The sequence below is a fragment of the Brassica napus genome, chromosome C7 (genome assembly GCF_020379485.1).
Source record: "Brassica napus cultivar Da-Ae chromosome C7, Da-Ae, whole genome shotgun sequence".
NCBI lineage: Eukaryota > Viridiplantae > Streptophyta > Magnoliopsida > Brassicales > Brassicaceae > Brassica > Brassica napus.
In genome coordinates this window covers 15,637,423-15,643,422 of record NC_063450.1, presented here as the reverse complement: position 1 = coordinate 15,643,422, position 6,000 = coordinate 15,637,423, and the positions used below count along the sequence as shown (strand labels likewise).

General features: G+C 30.1%; 1 pseudogene; it reads right to left on the bottom strand.

The window, feature by feature from the left end:
- Positions 1-351: 351 nt before the first annotated feature.
- LOC111207311 lies at positions 352-3,358 on the bottom strand (annotated as a pseudogene).
- Between the last annotated feature and the right edge of the window lie 2,642 nt (positions 3,359-6,000).

Below are 6,000 nucleotides of genomic sequence, written 5' to 3'. Positions count from 1 at the left end.
CTTTGCTTTGCTATGTTTTAATAATTCACTTATTAGATTTAGAGTTTAATTAGGGTTATAGAGGGATTAACTAAAACTATAGAATTGCTAAGATATTAGAGATATCCATCAATTAAATTGTTTTTATTGCTTGTTTTATAGAGTAGCTAACTAGAAAGAGAGATCGAACAACTAATTAAATTTGTATTATTCTGTCGTATACTAAAAACAGTAGAGAATACTGCTGTTCACCGTATATACAGTAGAGAATACTGCTGTTCACCGTATATACGGCCATACCAGCCGTGTATTTAGAACACTTCTTAAATGCAAATTATATAATTAACTTAACCTAATAAATATATTTTTTAAAAACATAGTCTATTTATACAAAAGATCAAATAATCTTATGAACATAGATGATTAAATCACATCTATAAAATTAATCAATATAGAAAACTACTAGCTTACAATAAAAAGAAGTTCAGCAACCGAAGAAATAACGAAACAATATTCCAAACGATCTAATATTCCAAACTACAGCTCAGTGCTGAGTATTAAATAAGTGCAAGCTAATAAATAAAGGACAAAACCCAAGCAACACCAAAGTGCTGTTGCCGGATCTTCAGGGGAACAAACACACCTATGGTTTCCACATGTGTAGCAGAACGAGAATCCACATCTATCCATCAACCATTAGATTAAAAATTATTTGGACGATGAGATTACAAATAAATAAATAATAGGTAGAGATTGTGATTGTTTGACAAAAAAAAAGGTAGAGATTGTGACTAGAGAATTATTATACCTGCAAGTTACACGGTTGCATCCTCCCGATCGTTCGATCAAATGTTTGCAATTATTACACTGACGCCAGTTTCTCTGATTTGCTACAACGTTTAGCACAACATCTACTGTAAGAATTGGACACAATCTCTTGTAATCCTCGCAGGACAAATTTTTATGCCAAGGAGCTTTGCAATCGATGCAGAAAGGTTCCCAGCATTTGAAGCAGCATCTCATAGATCCATCTTCTTGTTTGGAGAGTCGAGTTTTTAACATTAAAGTTGAGCACTTGGGGTTTGGGCAATAAACTCTCTCTATTGCAGGAACAGATCATTCTTCTTCGAGGCTTTGTTTCCATATTGCTCTTAGCTTAGGTGTCAAAAGGTGGACACAACTTTCAAAAGTCAGCTTCGACTTGCAGTAATAATAACAAGGACATCTTATGTGTACGTCTCCCTCAAATACCCGCACTTCTATATGCCGTTTCACGCACTCCACACAGAATTCATGACCACAAGAAGTAACACAAAACATCTGCTCAGCGTTAAAATCAGTATCGAAACAGATACCACAAGTCTTCTTCTCAGCAGGCATATGAATCCGGATTTCAGACACTTGTGTTCCCTCCATTGCAAGTTTATTTTAGTGGCAGAAACTAAGCTTCTCTTCTCTAAGAGTGCCTAATTCAATGAGAAGAACGTGCAATCAAACAAGAGTATGCGAGTCTCTTTAAATAAAGAGAGATCGAACAACTAATAAAGGGAAAAGGAAAGTAATAACGACGGCCTTTGGCTTTTTATGGAAAACAATGAGTCCGATTGGTAATGGCTGTAGCTTTAAAATTTTTGCTGTAGAAAAAAATCTGTAAACTTTTTGCTGTGACTTTAGATTTTAGTGCTGTAGAATTTTATGAAAAGCACTAAAAAATTGCTTTGGATATTTGGCTCTGCAGAGCACTTGTACAGCTGTAAGTTATTTCAAGAGCTGTGGTTTCGAAAAGAAATTTAAAGCTTAATTGCTCTGAATTTGGTGCTGTAGAAATAAATAGGGCTGTGTAGACCTACAACAACTATCATTTAGAAAACCTCTTTCCAATATCTTGCTAATCACCTTCTTCTTTTATTTTTTAATAAAAAGAGACAAAGCAAAAAAAGTAAATTAAAATAAAGGAAAACTACTGGAAGAGAAACGATAGATAAATGGAAACTAGTCAGAATGGGAAATATAATAACTTCATACTATAGTTAGAAAAAAAAACATATGAATCGATTTTCGGATATACAGAAATTTAAGCACGGAAAGTAGAAATCTTGCACTCTAAAAGCTGAAAATAGCACTAGATTTAACCAGAGAACAAGAAAGAATAACTAACACTAGTGATGGTAATTGGGTTGTCCCGTCCAGCCGCGGATTTGTTGTCAAGTGGATCTCGGCGGGACAGCGGGCCGCGGTCTCTAGAAAAGCTGACCAAACCTGCCCCGCAAAATGTATGGGTTTTATAGCGGGTCGGCCGTGGGACGGGGTTCTTCCATTGCCTGCACTAAACGATCATATTATATGACTCATGCTACAGCTCAAGCCATATCAAACTCAAACTAAACAATCAATATGCAGCATTATAAAACTGAATCGCTCATGATGTCCATGCTACGTCAGCACAATCAAACTAAACAGCAAACACTTAACAGCTCATGCTAAACAACACAAAATTGGTGCTTTAAATTTAAACAAGGTTGTTACTAACCTTTGTATTGTCTGTCGTATTGCTTTGGAATGTATTCTTCTCTTTTTCATTCAAAAATATTGTTTCTCAGTTATTTACAATATCATAACAAATAAGAGAAAAACATGTGTTAGTAAACGTTTAACACATTCACATCAACAAGTTTGTTATCAGCAAAATTTATGACTCGATCAGGATCCTCGTTCTGGTACACAAAAGGAATTCCAAAGCATAAGACTCTTACCTGGTTGTCCAACTCGAGACCGTTTACTCTCTCGTGGGGAATCTCGACAGACCCAACTTGCCTCTTGTGCAACAATCACCTAGAATTTCGTGGCCATATTTTCTTCACTCGAAGTGTTTGGAGACCGTTGTCGTCGAAGCTTGGTCTTAATCTCCCCTCTGACTCTTGGGATGATACAACTCGCACGATCACAAACCTCTTGGGAACCATCCGTTTCAAATTCTTGGCTCGGATTGCTTGGCAGATGGTTATCTAAGAAATATGGCGAGAACGGAACATTCAGAGGCCCTGACTCCCTGCTATCTATGATCAATCGGACAATCACAAACAGGATATCCTCTTTCAGCCAGGAGACTCCTGAAGAATCCAGCAACTGCATGCAGCTACGGCTCTCCCTGAATTAGATACTGGAGTTCCTGGATTTCTTTATCTACTCTCCTCGGGTTTCTCTTCTCTTCGTTTCAGAAGAATGGCACTGAATAGACATTCGAGACAATTACATTATGAAGGTCGTCTCCTTTTTCTCTTTCTGGGCCAGACCCTTGCTGTCTCCATCTTCGTAATGGGCCTCACTGTTCCATTATTTTCTGAACTAGCGTGTTACCTCTTCCAAATGTAATACCTTTGACACTTTTTATATATAAATGCACCCAAAGTTTAGCAAAAATATAGATGTTTGATAATAATTTTTTTATATGTACGTAATATTATACTTATAATTTTATAACTTGATGTAATTGTAATATTCATATATTAACCTATTGATTTTTTTTAAATGATTTAATTTTTTACAGTAGATTCTTATGAATTATTATTAATTTTATGATATTTAGTTTTTTTGAAAATTGTATTGTAGCAGATTAATATATACTATATATTACAGGTTGTGTTTTTATTTTCAGCAAAAAAAAAAATAACAATTCATTGTAGTCAATTAATTTAAATTTTTGATTTTAAGTGAAGAGGCAAATTTGTAAATAAGAAAAAAATGTAATGGCTATATGTGTAAATAAAAAGAAATATTTAATCTGCTATCCGTGTTTCCAAACAATTCTCATTTAATCTGCTATCCAAGTTTTCAAACGACAGAATATGTAAATGAGAAAGAAATACAGTGACTAAATATGTAAATAAAAAGAATATTTAATCTGATATCCTTGTTTCCAAACAATTTTCATTTAATCTAGTATTTAAGTTTCCAAACAGTACCCAAAAGTACTTCAGTTTTAATAATATAGACTGTAGTGTTGTTAATTATATTACTAGACTCTGACCCGCGCGCCAACGCGGATATAAATTTTCAGTTTTTAATTATTTATTTTATTAAATGATGTATTTGTAATATTCATTCATATTATATTCATTAAGTAAATATTTTTTTTTGCATCTTAAACTATCTATTTTTTTTACGAATGTGTGATATCATATAAAAAAAATATAAAAAAAACTGAGTATATAGAATTAATTAGATAATTGTAAAAACAGAATTTTTTTCTTTTGTGTGTGATATATCATATAAATAATGATCCGCCAAGTTAAAAAAAATCATGATTTTTTTATGTGTAATTTTTTTTATTTTGACCATTTTCTTAAAATTATATTAAATTTTACATATTTTAATTAGAATATTTTTAATATCTTTACTTTTTTATTTGAAATGCAACTCAATATTTTTTTAAAAATTATAATAAAATATTCAAAAAATATTTTTATAATTTTTTTGAAAAATATGAAAATTACATTTTAAATTAAAATTATCCTAAAATATGATAAGTTTTGATGTAAATGAAAACTCAAATTATGTCAAAAATAATTATATTCAATGTTAATAGCAATTTAAATTGATTATTTTTTAAAAAATACATTTACAAAAATATTGTTTGAAAGAAAATTCATTTATCTTTCAAATATAAAATGAAAATATTATAATTAAATAATAAAAAATATAAATAAAAACCATAAATTTAGCAAATGACAATTGAGTTATATTATTCTAAAATTTTTCTTTCTAACAATTTAGCAAATGACAAATGAGTTATGAGCAAATAATACCATAAATTCTTTAAAAACATAGCCATTGTTAAATATTTTTTGAATAAATAATTATTTTTAAATTTAATCAACTGAAAATAATATCCGTACAATTGTGTGAGTCAAATTCTAGTTTTATTGATGCTTGTTATATATTAGTGTTGTATGTTTTAGGTAACATTTTAATGATGCACGTTTTTTTAAATCTCCATTATTAAAATTATGCACGTAAGGATATCTCATGAGTTTTTTCGGTTGATTAAATGATATTATGTCCAAATTTATTTAAAGATATTTCGTTAAGGTAACTGAAAAATACAAATAATAAAATAGGAAGTGTAAATTCATTTAAGCATATTTCATTAATGTAACTGAAAAGACAAGTAATAAATTAGACAGTTTTATTCGTTTTAGGATATTTCATAAATGCAACTAAAAAGACAAGCAAAAAAAATATAGGGAGTTTAATTAATGAAGTAAGAACATTTTCAAATAGGTATTTTTCTTTTGATAATATAGATATATTTTTTTAAAAAAAAATTTGAACCAAAAGCCAAGTTGGGTCTAACTTTATGTTTCTTTTTCATGCTATTGATTTCCTGATGTCAAAAAAGCTGAAAATTTCCTAATTGAGAATTTCACGTGTTGGTCAATAAAATGATACAAATTAATAGTAGAAATCTTTTATTGGAAATCACGACTATATATATAGGATGTAAGTTACTATAATTAGTTATTAGAGTGTTTAATTTTTTTTTTGCATTTGGAATAATTTTTAAATAGAAGAGAGAATATAATATATATGAGAAAGGTAAGTTTCTAATGGTATATTACGTGTGTTTAATTTTGGGTCAAAATAAATTTTCAAAAATCTAAATAAGTAAATAACATTCCTTTGTAAATAATTTGAAAATTTAAAGGCAAAATCTTATTAGAAATTATGCTTTAATCCTCTATATATTAAAGGAGAAACACTTTTAAATCTTATCTTAAAAGTTTATTGGCAAGGAATGTGACGTGGTGACATGGCTTCACGAGACGCTTTTATTTAGTAAAACGCTTATGTGCCACGCAGAGAACGTTTCTCACTAAAACTGTGAATTTAATGCGTTCACACTAACATTCCTTTAAAAGAACTTCATATCATCTACATTTTTCTCGACGAACACTTAAATAAACCTTCAGCTTCAAGTTCGATTTGTTGATTTATCAATCCTCTCAATATAATCATAGCATC